At 43.9% G+C, this 14,566-nt stretch overlaps 1 protein-coding gene across 3 annotated transcripts in view; it reads right to left on the bottom strand.

Annotated features, from left to right (window-relative positions):
• RAPGEF3 (Rap guanine nucleotide exchange factor 3) overlaps positions 1 to 14,566 on the bottom strand; it is a 244,424-nt gene that overhangs the window by 146,610 nt on the left and 83,248 nt on the right. The window contains exon 3 of one of the 3 annotated variants that reach the window (XM_029595111.1): positions 11,724 to 11,750. The exons of the other annotated variants lie outside the window; for them this stretch is intronic. The gene's annotated coding sequence lies outside the window, so the exon portion shown is untranslated. The remainder of the gene's footprint in view (positions 1 to 11,723; positions 11,751 to 14,566) is intronic. 3 annotated transcript variants of the gene reach the window in all.

Raw genomic sequence — 14,566 nt, 5'->3', positions numbered from 1 at the left:
GCATCGTGGTGACTTCCCTCTGGAGGCTCCCGCCTGCCAGAGCCTTGTAAGGTCTTCTGTTCTCCGTGGAGCTCCTCGTCCCGTCTGCCTTCGTACAGTACAACAGTACAACATTGTTGTGATCCTAGAAGCAGATATTCTGCTGAAACATCAGTGTCAGGTTTATATTTGGCAGTCTGTAAGGGCCTTTATCTTTGCACCTTGCTACCCTGCAACAATACTGATTCCAGCATTATTCTTGAATTGTATATCTTCAAGTTAAGTGTATCAGGGACAAATGAATAATGTGAATTTTTCATACAGTCTTTATTTGATTTGCAAATGTGAAAACAAAACAAAAAGTAGTGTGTTTTGGGTGGATAATTAAAACAGTGCATGTTGTTATATTGGTTGTTCCATTTTTGACAAGAACGGCACGGTTTAGAGATGTGCTGGTGAGGTTCCCACCCCCACCGGCAGGACGAGAACGGCACGGTTTAGAGATGTGCTGGTGAGGTTCCCACCCCCACCGGCAGGACGAGAACGGCACGGTTTAGAGATGTGCTGGTGAGGTTCCCACCCCCACCGGCAGGATGAGAACGGCACAATTTAGAGATGTGCCGGTGAGGTTCCCATTCCCACCGGCAGGATGGGAATGGCACAGTTTAGAGATGTGCCGGTGAGGTTCCCACCCCCACTGGCAGGACGAGAACAGGGCAATTTTTTGACTGTTCGGCAGGCAGAGTTCCACACGGGTGCAACAGCACGATTTGATGACGTACAAGGCCCCTCTGGCAAAAAGAATAATGGTGCGCTGGCTGGGTTTCCACCCTCTGTCTACAGAGCAAATGCTTGCCAGGAAAAGAGGGGGTGGAGGAGGGCTGAAGGAGAGGGAAGCGGTTGTGGATGAGGTGAGAGGGGAAGGAAGGAAAAGAGAAGAGCATGTGAGTAAGTGGGAAGGGCCAAGCCTCACCCATAGAAAAAGAACAATGGGGCACTGTAGGAGCACAGCCACTGACTAGGAGGCAAGATCACACCAAGCAGGTGAGGAACGGAAGGAAGGGGAGAGATTGGGATGAGACAATGGAAGAAGAAATGAGAGAGGAAGAAAGGGATGAGTGAGGTGGATGTGAGGGGAAAGGAGTGAATGAAAGGCGGTGTGAGAGGGGGAGGGAGAGATGGATGAGCAAAAGGAATGGTGCAGAGTGGGGAGAGAAAGGAGGGGAGAGGGGTGAATGAAAGGGAAGGGATGGGATCTCACACCTGGAGGGTGGAGGCAGCAGTGGTAGAAAGGGTGAGACCCAGAGGGGGCCATTGCAGCCGAAGAAAGAAAGGAAGGAAAGAGAGAGGGGGCCAGCAGTTGAAGACATAAAGGCAAGAGAGAGGCCCTGGTAGAGCTGCTGGTGGTGGAGAAAGGAAAACCGGAGAGAGGCCTTGGCATGAGGAAGTGTGATGTGTGCAAGTGCATGTGTAGCAGGATGCGTAGGAAGAAAAAGCCATGTTGCATTGAACAACAGCAGCAGCAGCCTCAAGCAACAGCTCAGGCCTGGAGCAAAATCAGAAGCAGCCGGTGATCAGCAAGGGAGACAGCAGCGTTAGCCTCCATGGTCAATGGGATTCTTCTTTCTTGGGCCATGGGAGTTGGAGGAGGCTGCTGCAGCTACCATTTATGCTCTGGGGAAGGGAGGGAGTGGAAGTGAGACAATCAACCAGCCAGTGTATAAGTCAGAGAGAGAACATGCAAGTGATTGAAAGCCTGTGTGTTAGTAAGAGAGAGAGAGAGCATTGTGTGATTGAGAGGCTGGTGAGGAAGGTGACATGTATGTGTGTGTGTGTGTGTGTGTGTGTGTGTGTGTGTGTGTGTGAGAAAGCCTGGTTGGGAAGATGATTGGTCTGTGAGATACAGAAACTGGTCCTGAGGGTGTGACATGTGTGTGAGAGAGAGACAGAGATAGGCTGTGGTCCCTAAGGGTGAGGACAGAGCTTCAGCAGCCACTGCTGCTTCTGGTGTGTGCTATTGGTCTGCAAGGAAAGAAGTAGGAAAGCTGTTGGAGAGGGTAAGTTAAAGTGGCTTTTTAAGCTCATTTTTCTTGACTGCCATTTTAATTATTGGGTATTATGTGATGTCCGCTGTTTTGAAATATTTTATTAGTGTTTGGATAATTTTTAATAATTTTAAGAGTTTATAATTGTTAGATGTTCTGTTCATAAGTTGTTTTGAAACATTTATCAGTACAGTTTTACAATTATTTCTGTGTGGGGGATCTATTTCTAACTGAAGGTGCATTGGTGTTTAAGGCCTGGTTTAATATTTGTAGGGTTGCCTTTTTATAGGTAGGGTTGTTCAATTTGAGTGCATGCCAAAATGCAGGTGTAACTTTGTGCGGAATAGTTTGTGTGCACTATTGCAGATCCTGGGTGTATATTAGGTGCTATATCTTGGCTTCCATTTCTCCAGGTTCGCATTGCATGCAGAGTGGCTTTTTTGGGTTTCCATTCCAGTTTCTGTCTCTATTTGTAATTTGTGGTCTTTCTGTACTTGGTGAAAGTCAGTTCTGTGTGTGTGTGTGTGTAAGAACGAGGTGAGGTATTTAACTAGCATGGCTATTGTGTTTTCTCAATAGGACATGCATTGGTGGTGAACTGCTGTCTATTTACAAGTAGGGCTATTGCGCCTGGTAGTAGAGGGAGTCTGTGTTGCTGTTACTGAGATAACACCATAATATCATTTTTTGTATGACAAGTTGTACAGGGAATGTTCTAGTTCTGCTTTATACCCATAGCTGAGGGGCGGGGCAGGGGGGTTCCTTTGGATGCAAAGGGTACATTAACAGTTAGTCTTGTGACTGTCATGTTTCAGTGCGTCACGCAGGTGAGAACCATCTGTCAGGTGGGTCCTGACAGACAAAAGGTTGAGAACCACCTTGGGGTGTTCTTGCCACCGCGGTTGGCAGCTTTGAATCTTTCATGTTGCTTTGGGGTCTTTATGCCATACTTTGTGCTGTTTTGTCCTTCTGTGGGTGCCCAAGTTTTGTCTGCACTTTTGATATTTTGCTCACCCTTTATGAAGGCTTAGGATGCTCATGCCACTTTTCCCCTTTCATGCTGCCTTTGTGAGTTCATGCCGCTGTTATCAGTGCCCTCTTTTGAAGCCTTGGGATTTTCTCGACACTTGCTGCTGCTTTGCACCTCTGACAGTGCCTTGGAGAACTACTGCAACTGCTGGTACCCTTTTGCCCCTTTATGGTGCCTTAGCCTATTCACGCCACATTTGATGCCACTTTGCCACAGTCTTGGTGCCTTGCTTTCCCACTTCTGATATTGTCTATCCACAAGTTTCATTAGACTTGATTAGAAAACCCCCAATTTTAAAGCTCAAAATAAGCTACATTGCTTCCCCCATTGACTTTAATGGTACACAAATGAAACAAACAAAAATAATTTTTCATTTGAAACTAATGAAACAAATAGAGGTGACCTATGAAACACATGAACAAACTGAAATGAAAATTTTGCCTGTGCACATGCCTACAAGTTTTACAAACTATTTTGAATTCTGTCCTTGTATTGCACTGATGCCATATCTAAAAATTATAATTTATTTATACTCCACAAGGGTAAGATCTCACTGTTACAGTCGCTACTTAGGTCATTATTGTCTATGTCAAGAATGTGAGATGTCATTTTCCTTTGCTGCTTTTGTCTGTAAACTTTGCCCTAATGTTTTTTCTTACCACAGTTTCCACATGTTGTGCTATAGGCTGAGCACTTGCCAGCTTCATGTTGTGCCTCAAAGTAGCCGCAGTTTTCAGTGCACAGTGTACTGTTGCTCTTACTATGCTGCTTCACTGCTTTCTGCATTTTTGGGAGACCCCCTGCAGTTGTATTTGCTTACATTATGCACCATTTCGGGCTCTGATGTGCTCAGCATTTGAATCTGAGTGCTTGTTCACTTCAATGAGGCTCATGAATATGACTATAATCTGGGCTATAATCTGTTTAGGAAAGACAGAGGTGACAGAAAAGGGGGAGGAGCAGCTCTTTATATCAAAAGTAATATCAAAGCAACTGAAATGCATGAGAACTGAGAAAGGGAGAAGCTGCTATAGGTTGTCTTAGAAAGAGTCGCTGGCACTCCCAGATTCACTGGTGTATCTACAGACCTCCTACTCAGATGGAGCAACTGGGCATAGATCTGACTGAAGACATACAAAATGTGGGAAGGAAGGAAGAGATGTTGCAGATTGGAAATTTTAATCTGCCATATGTGGATTGGAGCATTCCTGCTGCATAATCTGTAAGAAGTAGAGAGATTGTGGATGCACTTTAAGGGATACTGCTTTATCAAATAGTGATGGAACTCATGAGCGGATGGGTGATACTGAACCTGATACTCACAAATGGAGATAGTATTTCAAATATCTGGGTAAGTGCCCAATTTAGCACCAGTGATCATTAGACAGCATGTTTTGATATAACAGACTATGAGAAAAGGAGTCACACAAAATGAAAAGTCCTGGATTTCAAAATATCTACTTTGGTACAATGGGGAAGTACCTTACTAAGGGACTGGCAAAGTGGTAGGAAGATGGAGAAGTAGAAGAGCAGTGGGTTAAATTAAAAGGATTTATGCAAAGGTGACAGATCTTTATATCAGGAAAGTTAATAAAAGTATGCGTAAAAGAAAACCGGTATGGTTTTCCAAAAAGGTGGCTGAAAAAGTAAGCATGAAAAGACTAGCATTCAAAATGTACAAAGGATCCCAAAAAAAGCAGAACACAGGAAAGAATATCTGGGAAAGCTAAAAGAAGCGGGAAAAGAAGTCAGGATGGCCAAAGCAAGAATGGAAGAAAAGATAGCGACAAGAATTTATTCAAGTATGTCAGGGAAAGAAGGAAAGCCAGATGTGCAATTGTAAGACTGAGGAGACAAGGAGCAATGTATGGAGGAAGATGCAGAAAGAGTAGAAATGCTAAATAATTACCTCTGTTCAGTTTTCACTGAAGATGGGGTTGGAAAAGTATTGCTCACAGTTGTCATGGGAGCAGGGTTGAAAAGACACCATTTATGGAAGAAAGTGTTTGTGGGCCACTAGCAAAACTGAAAGTGGACAAAGCCACGTGGCGACCTGTTCAATACATCTTTGGAGACAGGTTTGGTCCCACCAGGACTAGAGAAGGGCAAATGTGGACATAAAAGAGGTCACAGAAAGGAGGTTGGAAACTACAGGCTGTTAGCCTTATCTTGATAGTGGAAAAATGAAAGAGACTCTACTGAATGAAAGAATAGTGGAATTTCTAAAATCCAGTGAATTGAAGGATGGGAGGCAGCATGGTTTTACCAGAGACAGATTGTGTCAAACTAATCTCATGATTTCTTTTGTTTGGGTGATTAGAGAATTAGATCAAGGACATGTGTTGAATGTGATTTACTTGGATTTCACAAAGATTTTGACACTAGTCCACTTAGGAAATGTATTAATAAACTGAGCAGCCTAGGATTGGGTTCCAAGATGGTAGACTGGATTAGAAAATGTTGAGTGACTGACGATAGAGGATAGTAGTAAACAGAATTCACTGTGAAGTGCCTTAGGGACCAGTCCTAGGGCCGGTTCTATACAATATCTTTACGCGTGATAATGAAAAGGAGCTAGATGGAAAAATGTACCTTTTTGCAGATAACACAAAAATCTGTAACAGAACAGAGACCCCTGAGGAATTAAACAGAATAAGAAGAGAACAGGTTCAGACCAATCCTTTTCCATTGCTAATCTCAACCAATGTCAAATAGCAATAGTATAATGGCTCAACAACCACAAAACTTTAACTGAACTTCACTAAATTCAAACTCCTGTAGCTAAGCCAACAACGATATGCTTTAGTATTGCTTCTCTCCCTTTCAGGAACCCCCCCTTAAAATTCAAGGACCCACTAAGGAGTCCAGGAGTTCACCTAGACCACAACCTTACAACAGAATCCCACATCTCAAAGGTAGTAAGAACCCCTTTCAAGTATCTGCACCAGATTTGCCAACTGCACAGCTACTTTGAGAAACACAACCTCGTTATTATTATACATATATTAAACACCAGTCTTATGGACTACTGTACTTCTCTTTTTGCCGGCCTTTTACAACACAACCTGAAATGCCACCAATTTGTACAGAGCATGGCTGCCAGAATTTTGGTTGGGGCACAAAGCATCAGATCACATAAGGCTGACCTTGAAGAAGTTGCACTGGTTCCCGGTTGAATACACAATACAGTTAAAAACTCTCTGCCTAGCCTTTAAATGTGTGAACAAACTGATCCCTGAATATTTCTCCCAGTTTCTAGCCCCCTACATGCCCACAAGAGGAACTTCAATCTTCACAAATGGCCCTCCCCTTCCCTCATTTGACAGCTTCTAAGCTCACTTGTCCAAGACTGTGGGCATTCAAATGCCATGTCCCAAAACTATGGAACAAGTTACCTGTGTCCTTTTGCCTCAAAACAAATTACCTTAAAATCAGAAAGCAAGCCAAGGCAAGGTTATTCACCTAGGCCTTCACACTGACCCCATGATAGAAACTGTCTCCTTGCAAAGTCCACCAGAATTCTTTTCATGAGACAATTTCAACTCCCAAGGGGTTTTAGTTTAACATTTCATTTATCAACCCTTCTCTTTCTGTACTGATACCTGCATTGTTCCCTTGTATCCATTACTGTTCTACACTTGCAGTCTACACATCAAAGAGAGAAATTCCTAGGACATGCTCTGCTGCAAGCCAAACAATCATGAACAGTCTACCTCATTTCTGCTCCTTCTGGTTATGTCTTTATGATCATTAAATCTGCGATAACTGAAAACTAAGATTCAATTGCAATTAACTTTGTATGTAATTTACCTTGTGACCGTTTGGTAAAAGGCAGAATGTCAAATGTCTATGAATGAATAAATAAATAAGTGATCTAAGAAAGCTCGAAGAGTGGTTGAATATTTGGCGGTTAAGATTCAACACCAAAAAGTGAAGACATGCATTTGAGATGCAAAAATCTGTGGGAGCAGTATTCAATAGGTGGTAAAGAGCTGATGTGCACTGACCAGGAGAGAGACCTTGGGGTGATAGTGTTTGATGATCTCAAGGTAGCAGGACAATGTGATAAGGCAGTGATCAGAAACAGAGCAATGCTGAGGTGAAGAGGGAGAGGCATAACAAGTAGGAAAAAAGAAGCGATAATGTCTCTTTACAGGTCATTGGTGAGTCCTTACCTAGAATACTGTATTCATTCCTAGAGGCCATATCTCAGAAAGGAGCTAAAGAGGCTAGAGATAGTCTCCAGAAAAGCAACCAAAATGGTGCAGGATTTGTACCAAAAGCCCTATGAAATGAGACTGAAGGACTTCAATATGTATACACTATAAGAGAGGCAAGACAGTGGAGGGGAGCAGAAATATAATATAGACATTTAAATACCTGAAAGATATTAATGCACAAGAAGCAAAACTTTTTCTTTTTTTTAATAATTTTCTTTTTATTGAATGTTTTCAAATACACATCAACAAAGCAAAACAAACATCTAATAAAACAGATCACACACACACACCCCCCCGCCCCCCCACCTATTCCTCCTAAGGTCAACAAAGTTTTTTCAGTGAAAAAAAAGTTGTAGAACTAAGGGTATTAATGTGAAGTTCCAAGAGGGCAGACTCAGGAACAATGTCAAGAAATGTTTTTTCATGGAGAGGGTGATGGATGCCTGGGATGCTCTCCCAGAGGAGCTGGAAAAGACAAAAACAACAATGGAATTCAAAAAAAGGATGGGATAAATATAGAGGATCCCTAGTGGCAAAAGAATAGTAAAAAGCACTAGGTTAACCATCAAGGAGCAGCACTTACAGCCTACAACATTTTGATAATATAAATTATGTTTCTTAGAAGGCATGGGGTAACCTGCACAGCGGAGCAGTTACAATCCTAAAAGACCCTCAGAGGGAGCGGATGTCAGGTTCCCTGTGGGAATCTACTGGGCAAACTGGATAGGCCATTTTGGATTATTATCTACCATCATTTACTGTGTTACTATGTTTCTAGAATGGTTAATTGTCAGATGGTTCCTAGCTAATGAATTATGCCTGTGTAATTTGACAATAGTCCCTATACGCAGAATCTGATACTTTCATATCATTTCTCATTTTCTTTATTAAACTTGCTACTCGCCATTATACAAAAGTACAGCTAACGAGGTGCAACCAATATAATGTGACTGTGCAATAAGCGATGGCAAATTTAAATCTTTGACCTGGAAAGGATTAAAAAGGATAATTTTCCAAACCATTTATGCAACCAAATAGTGATTTTACGCATGTTGTTGATTGCCTCTCTGAAAGCTGACCTTCCTCAGTGTAGTTCAAAGTATACATGGGAATTCCCCAGTAAAGGGAAATGTAGTTGCATTTAGAGGAGGTGTTCCTGGTGGAGTATTTAGGTCAGAGAGAAGAAAAGACTGCACATAAGGCCTAATGTCATAAAGTGCACTCAGCCGAGCGCACAGTTTTACATTTATGTATTTATTTATTTAAGCATTTTTATATATCGATAGCCGTATGCACATCGTACCGGTTTACAAGGAACAGTAGGAAGGCCAGAAACAAGGCACGACCGTTACATGGAACACATAAGAATAACATTTGAATGCAATTAAAGGTACATGGGAAGATTAACAAAGAGTGGGTAAAACAAATTAAAATAAGCTGTAGTTAACTTGGTCTCGTGGTACTATCAAATAAGAGATAAGATTTCAGTTAAGGTAGATTCTATGAGAATCATATAGGTCTAAGGATGGGACAAGGATGGGTGTTTAGAGGGGTATTACAAGAAGTATGGGGTGGGGAGGGAAAATAAACTTCTGTACAGGCTGGAGCAGACTACTGGGCTTAGTTAAGCCTTAGGGAGGGCTGTCTAGGTAAAAACCTGTTGAAACAACCAAGTTTTTAGATCTGCACACCAAAAAAAAAAAAATGTGTGCATAAAAACAGGTCGGCGCCCTCGCACCCAAATCCAATGCTAATGAAGGCATTTGCTATGACTCCCTAATACAGGTGACATGACATATGAGTCCTTGGGCCTGTGGCGAGACTGGGTCCACGCCAACAGCAATCAATCAGACACGCTCCGGCTGGGACTAGGACCAGGCTTTACCTATACCCGCCTCTTCCACTGAAAGATGAGCCCATGGATTCTGAGGCCAGCAGGACTTAAGACAAATAGTCCCGCAACAAAGCAGTCAGGTAGCGTCAGACACAGCGGAGACTGAGGCAGGTGGAGATAGGCAGCGTCAAGATCCTAGCAAAGGTCAAGGCAGGCTGCAGTCAGGCAGAGATGAGATCCAGAAAATGATCAAGTAACAAAGATCAGTATGAGAGGGAAACGGTGGGCAGAGATGAGGGCAAGGGCTGGAACAGGAGAAAGGCTAGGCAAAGCAAGGCGAGGAGCAGGACTGGAACAGGCAAGAAGAGGAATAGGAAAAGCAAAATGCACTACAAGCACGGCAAGGCATGGCAGGGGACCTGTTGCTGAGGTGCCGGCATGATGGACGACTGGGATTTAAATACCCAGTCGCTGATGACATCATCTGGCACTGCAACTAGTTTCTCACTGCGGGGCCTTTATGTAGGGGAGAGGCACATGCACCTAGGCAGGAAGTCTGGCATCAGCAGCATCTGGCCGCAAAAGAAACTGAAGCATTGGGATGAGTGAGGCCGGCTGCAGAGCCATTCCATGGTTGGCCAAACGTCACAACAGGAAAGTGTGTTAAACACCTGTAGGCTTAATGCAAGAATATTTTTATGCGGGAAATGTAACTCCTGGTAAGAGGTGGCGTAAAGATAGCTCACTTCCTCTGACCCAGGAATTAAGGGGTGCATATTCAAAGCATTTGTCCAGGACTCAGCCAGACAGCTTGAAAATCCCACTGTTCTCACTGCCCCTTATCCAGCTACGTAGTTCTCACTGTTCTCACTGCCCCTTATCCAGCTACGTAGTTATCCAGCTAACTATTTAACTGGATAAATCTGGACCGGCTAGGAAGATTCTGAGGTGGAACATTGTTATCCAGCTAAAAGGGCCAGATTCACTAAGCTGTTTTCCCTTAGACGCAAACAGACAAATTTTTAATCTCCTGTGCGTGTAAAATACGGGGATTATGTGTGTGTGTGGCTGGGCCTTGCACACACAGTGCGCATTTTAGAAGGGGCCTGGCCGCGCGCGTAACCCCCATTACACGCACAAGAGCCAGGCCTCGGAAAAGGGGTGGTCCGGGGGGCGGGGAGGGGTGGTCAAGGGTGGGGCTGGAGGCGGCCGATACAGAGGGCCATTTGCTGCTGTGCCGGGGGATCGAGCCTGCTGGTGCATGCAACTTATACCAGCTCAGGAGCTGGCGTAAGTTGTGAAACAAACCAAAAAAAAAGTTAGGAACTCTTAAGGGGTTGGGAAGGAGAAGGGAAGAGGGAGGATAGGTAGGGGGGTAGAAAAGTTCCCTCCCAGTCCGCTCCTTAATTGGAGCAGACTGGGCGGGAACTGGGAAAGGCGCAAAAATTGCAATATTTCATCCCCCTGTGCGTGCTGCCCCGAATTTTATAACATGTGCGCTCCAGCCCACGCACGTTATAAAATCGCGCGTCCATGTGCACACGTCGGGTAGAGTGTGCACATGGATGCGCACGCTTATGTTTTTAAAATCTACCCCAAAATGGGGAAAAAGCTTTAGTGAATCTAGAACTTATCCAGAAAACTCCAGGACTGCCTCAGAGCAGGCCTAACGTTATCTGGCGCATGTATCTGGATAACTTGATACTTAACCAGCTATATTCAGGATACAGCCAGTTAAATATACTTTAAAAAAAATAAAAATAAATAATGAAACAATTCCAGGCCTATAGGCTTAAGCCCCCAGACCCCACCCCCAAAAATATTTTAAAATATGTGTGGGCTAATGCCCTATCTCCCATACCCCCAAATATTTATAATAAAGATGGTGGCCATAGTGACCTAAGGCCAGACCCCACGTCACACCACTTCGATATGTCATGCACAGACACCAAGCCTCCGCCTGCCCCCCTTATCCACACACAACCTTTACCCCACTCCTCACCAAGTCCCCAAACCCTAGCCAGGAGCATGGTACAGTGTTGCCTATTCCCAGCTGCTTCCAGCATCGTTTGTGTTCACTTCCACGGGAAACGGCTGGGAGCAGATAAGACTGTACTGTACTCCCAGCTGGAGTTTGGGGGTCCACAAGGGTGAAGTAAAATTGGCACATGAGTGGGTGACAGGAGGGGGTTCAGTGTCTCTCTACGACATTTGTGGAGAGAGGCAGGGGTCTGGCCTCGAATCACTTTCCCCCATTTTTTTTTATTTGGGGTAAGATTGGGTGCTAAGCTGCACATGCTTTCAAATATTTTGGGGTGAACAGGCCTGAAGTTTGTTTTGTTTTGTTTTTTTAATTACCCAGCTGTATTTGAGTAGGGTTAAACATATCAGAGTAAATGCTATTCAGATAACTTTAGGTGAGTTTATTTAGGAGACTTGCGCCACTGAATATCTTTCACAAATTATATGGCTAACTTTTGCCAGATAACTTATCCGCTTGCCAATTTTCTGCTCATTGACCTCTAAATTTCCAAACCATAGTCCAAAATAATGTTTAATTATATGTTTAAAACTGTTTATTGAAGGAAGCAAAAATGAACAAATGCTCAACATACCTGGGTTTCTGATGCATATCAAGCAGACTGTAAGAAACAATTATAAAGATAATTTGGAAATTTTGCTGTGTGCATAAAAAATGTTTTTCCCATACAAAAAATGATGCACGCCCATAAAACATGGTCTGATCAGGTGTTAGATTTTTAGTTTATTCGATTGGCCTCTCCTAACTCCTATCAAACCATTCTGTAGTCTGCTAGTTATCCTGGAGATGCACGGCTAATCAGAGCAGGGAGTTGGCTGCCCTCTAAATTCATCTTCCCCAGGAGCATGTTTCCTGGCTCTTCTGGTCCTCCCCACTGGCTGCGCCTGGAACATCGGATGGTGGGACGGTCCTGTGCTGGGATGAAGTGGAGCAGTGTGGGTGTGTGTCTCAGGAAAGAGTGGTGGTAGTGCCAGGATAGAGGAGAAGCAGAGCTTGAGCTTGCATGGTGTATCTGGGACTCAGTGCTCAGATCTGCTCTTCCTTCTCCTGCCTCATATTTCATGCACATAAAACAAGCACACATAAAACATCTTATGTGCACGAAACACAAGGAGGTCAATATTCAGCTACATTTGAGACTTAGGGGGTCATTTTTCAAAGCAATATCAAGGGGCGGCGTCAAGACCGGAACAGGAGGAGTCGGGGCGGACGCTGCGAAGACATGGCGGACAGCAAAAAAGGTAAGAACCCTTTTCGCTGCCTATTTCGCACCCAATAGCACCACCTTTTATGATGGCGTTATTGGGTGCGAAAGCCGGCAGCGATCGCACCGCAGAGATGCGATCGCTGCCAGCTTTCGGATTCACGAAGCCGTGGTAGGTTAGAAAATCTAGTCCTAAGTCAGGCAAACCTTGAGTTTTAAATATCCTGCCCCGTGAATAGCTGAGTTTCAACTAGCTAAGTCATTACTAGGCTAAAATGTGTCCAGATAAAAAAGAGGGAGGGCACTGATATTCAGTGCTAGCCAGGTAAAGTTATCTGGAAAACTCTGGATGGAAAAAACAGCAGTTGTAACATTAGCCAAATTTAAAAAAAATAATAAAATGTAAAGAGCAAGTGCTGATTCCTCCGGGTTCCCCCTCCCCTCCCCATTAAACTTATGAAAAGGTGTTGGCCAAATCCTCACCCCTATCCTTGAACTCCCAAACGTGGCCCTCTGGGATGAATACTAAGGGTAAAAGAGCTGATAGTTCCTGGCACATAAGTATTCATTTATTCACTTCACTCCAGGTGAAAAGGCCAGTGGTTGGTCCCTTCACTGATAGCTGTCACTGAAGGGCCCAATCAGACCAAAGCAATTTTAATTGGTCAATTAAAATTATTCAGTTCTGATTTGTTCCTTCACTGACAGCTGTCCATGGGAGGAACCAGTTACTGGTCTTTTCACCCAAGTGAAGTGAATAAATTACTACTAATGTGTCCGAAGCTATAAGCTCTTTTACACTTAATATTCAGCCGAGGAAGCCACTTTTGGGGATTCAGAGGTAGTGGGTGGGAGTGGGCCTGAGGTTATGGCCAACACCTTTTTTTTAAGGTGGGGAATTGGTGAGGAGATTGGCACCCACTGTACATTCTAGGATGTTTTGTTTTGTTTTTTTACTTAACCAGCTATACTCAGTGTATATTTTCAACCTACAGCCAGCTAGGTGTAAAGTTATCCAGGTAAACTTACCTGGATATATTTAGATGAGTATATTCAATGGGAGACTTATTCCACTGACTATTTGGAAAAGTTATCTGGATAACTTTTACCTGGATAAATTTGCCACTTGCCGGCTTACTGAATAAGATATCAAAATCTTTTGTTTGCTTAAAACATTATATTTGCTTGTTTGGGTGCATAAATCAAGAATTTGGGACTATCCTCCTTAATCCCCCTCCCCACCCACCCGAGTTAAAATGTGCGCTTAGCCTATGCAAAATGTTGTGGGCACATTTTAATAGAGGTCTGTGTGCACTATGGGGTAAATTTTCAAACAAGCGCTCGTGCGTCCATGTGCACGTGGTTGCTGGCACGCACACATGGACATGGTGATTTTATAACATGCGCGCATCGCCGCGCGCATATTATAAAATACAATTTTCGCGCGCACATGCACGCCAGATTTTAATATACGCACGCATGTGTGGGCGGGTGGCCTCTCACACCATCAAGGGGGGGATTTTAAAAAACGAGTGGCGACGCAAGTAGGCCTTTCCCGGTTCCCTCCCAGTCGGTTCCAATTAAGGACTGGACTGGGAGGGAACTTCCCTATCCCCCTAATTACCCTTCCTACCTTTTCACCTCTCCTCCCCAACCCCTAAACCCACCCTACCTCCTTTAAAATATTTTGTTTTACATCTTACCTGCTCTAAGGAGCAGAAATAAGTTGTACGCGCTGTCCCGGCCAGTCCCCCCACGCCCCTCGGCCCGCCCCTTTTGAATGGCCAGGCCATTCCTAAAATGCGCTTGGTACGCGCAGGGCCCAGCCACACGCGTATCTACCGGTATTTGCACGGGCCGGGCTTTGAAAATTCACCCACATGTGTCAGCGCATCAGCAGTTAACATTTTTTTTAAGTGGGAATTAAGGAACTGCACTGAATTTCAGTGCAGAGTTTTAACACACAGCTTATTACTTCAGCCTCATAGATTGCATTTTCACATGTATGTGCATTATTTTCCATTGAGAAAAGTACCCGACAAAAAGCAGACGCAAGTATCTGCAGGTAATTTCTTCCCCCGTCAAGTTTCAAAGTAAAAGTCTGCACAGACTTTTGCTCTGAAACTTCGAGCAATCCTGCAGGTAAAAAGTACCCCAGGGCTTTGACCCAGTGTGGACAGTTTGAAAAATGTCCCGAAAACAGGAAGCAGAGC

The sequence above is a fragment of the Rhinatrema bivittatum genome, chromosome 3 (genome assembly GCF_901001135.1).
Source record: "Rhinatrema bivittatum chromosome 3, aRhiBiv1.1, whole genome shotgun sequence".
NCBI lineage: Eukaryota > Metazoa > Chordata > Amphibia > Gymnophiona > Rhinatrematidae > Rhinatrema > Rhinatrema bivittatum.
This window is presented reverse-complemented; position numbering and strand designations above follow the sequence as displayed.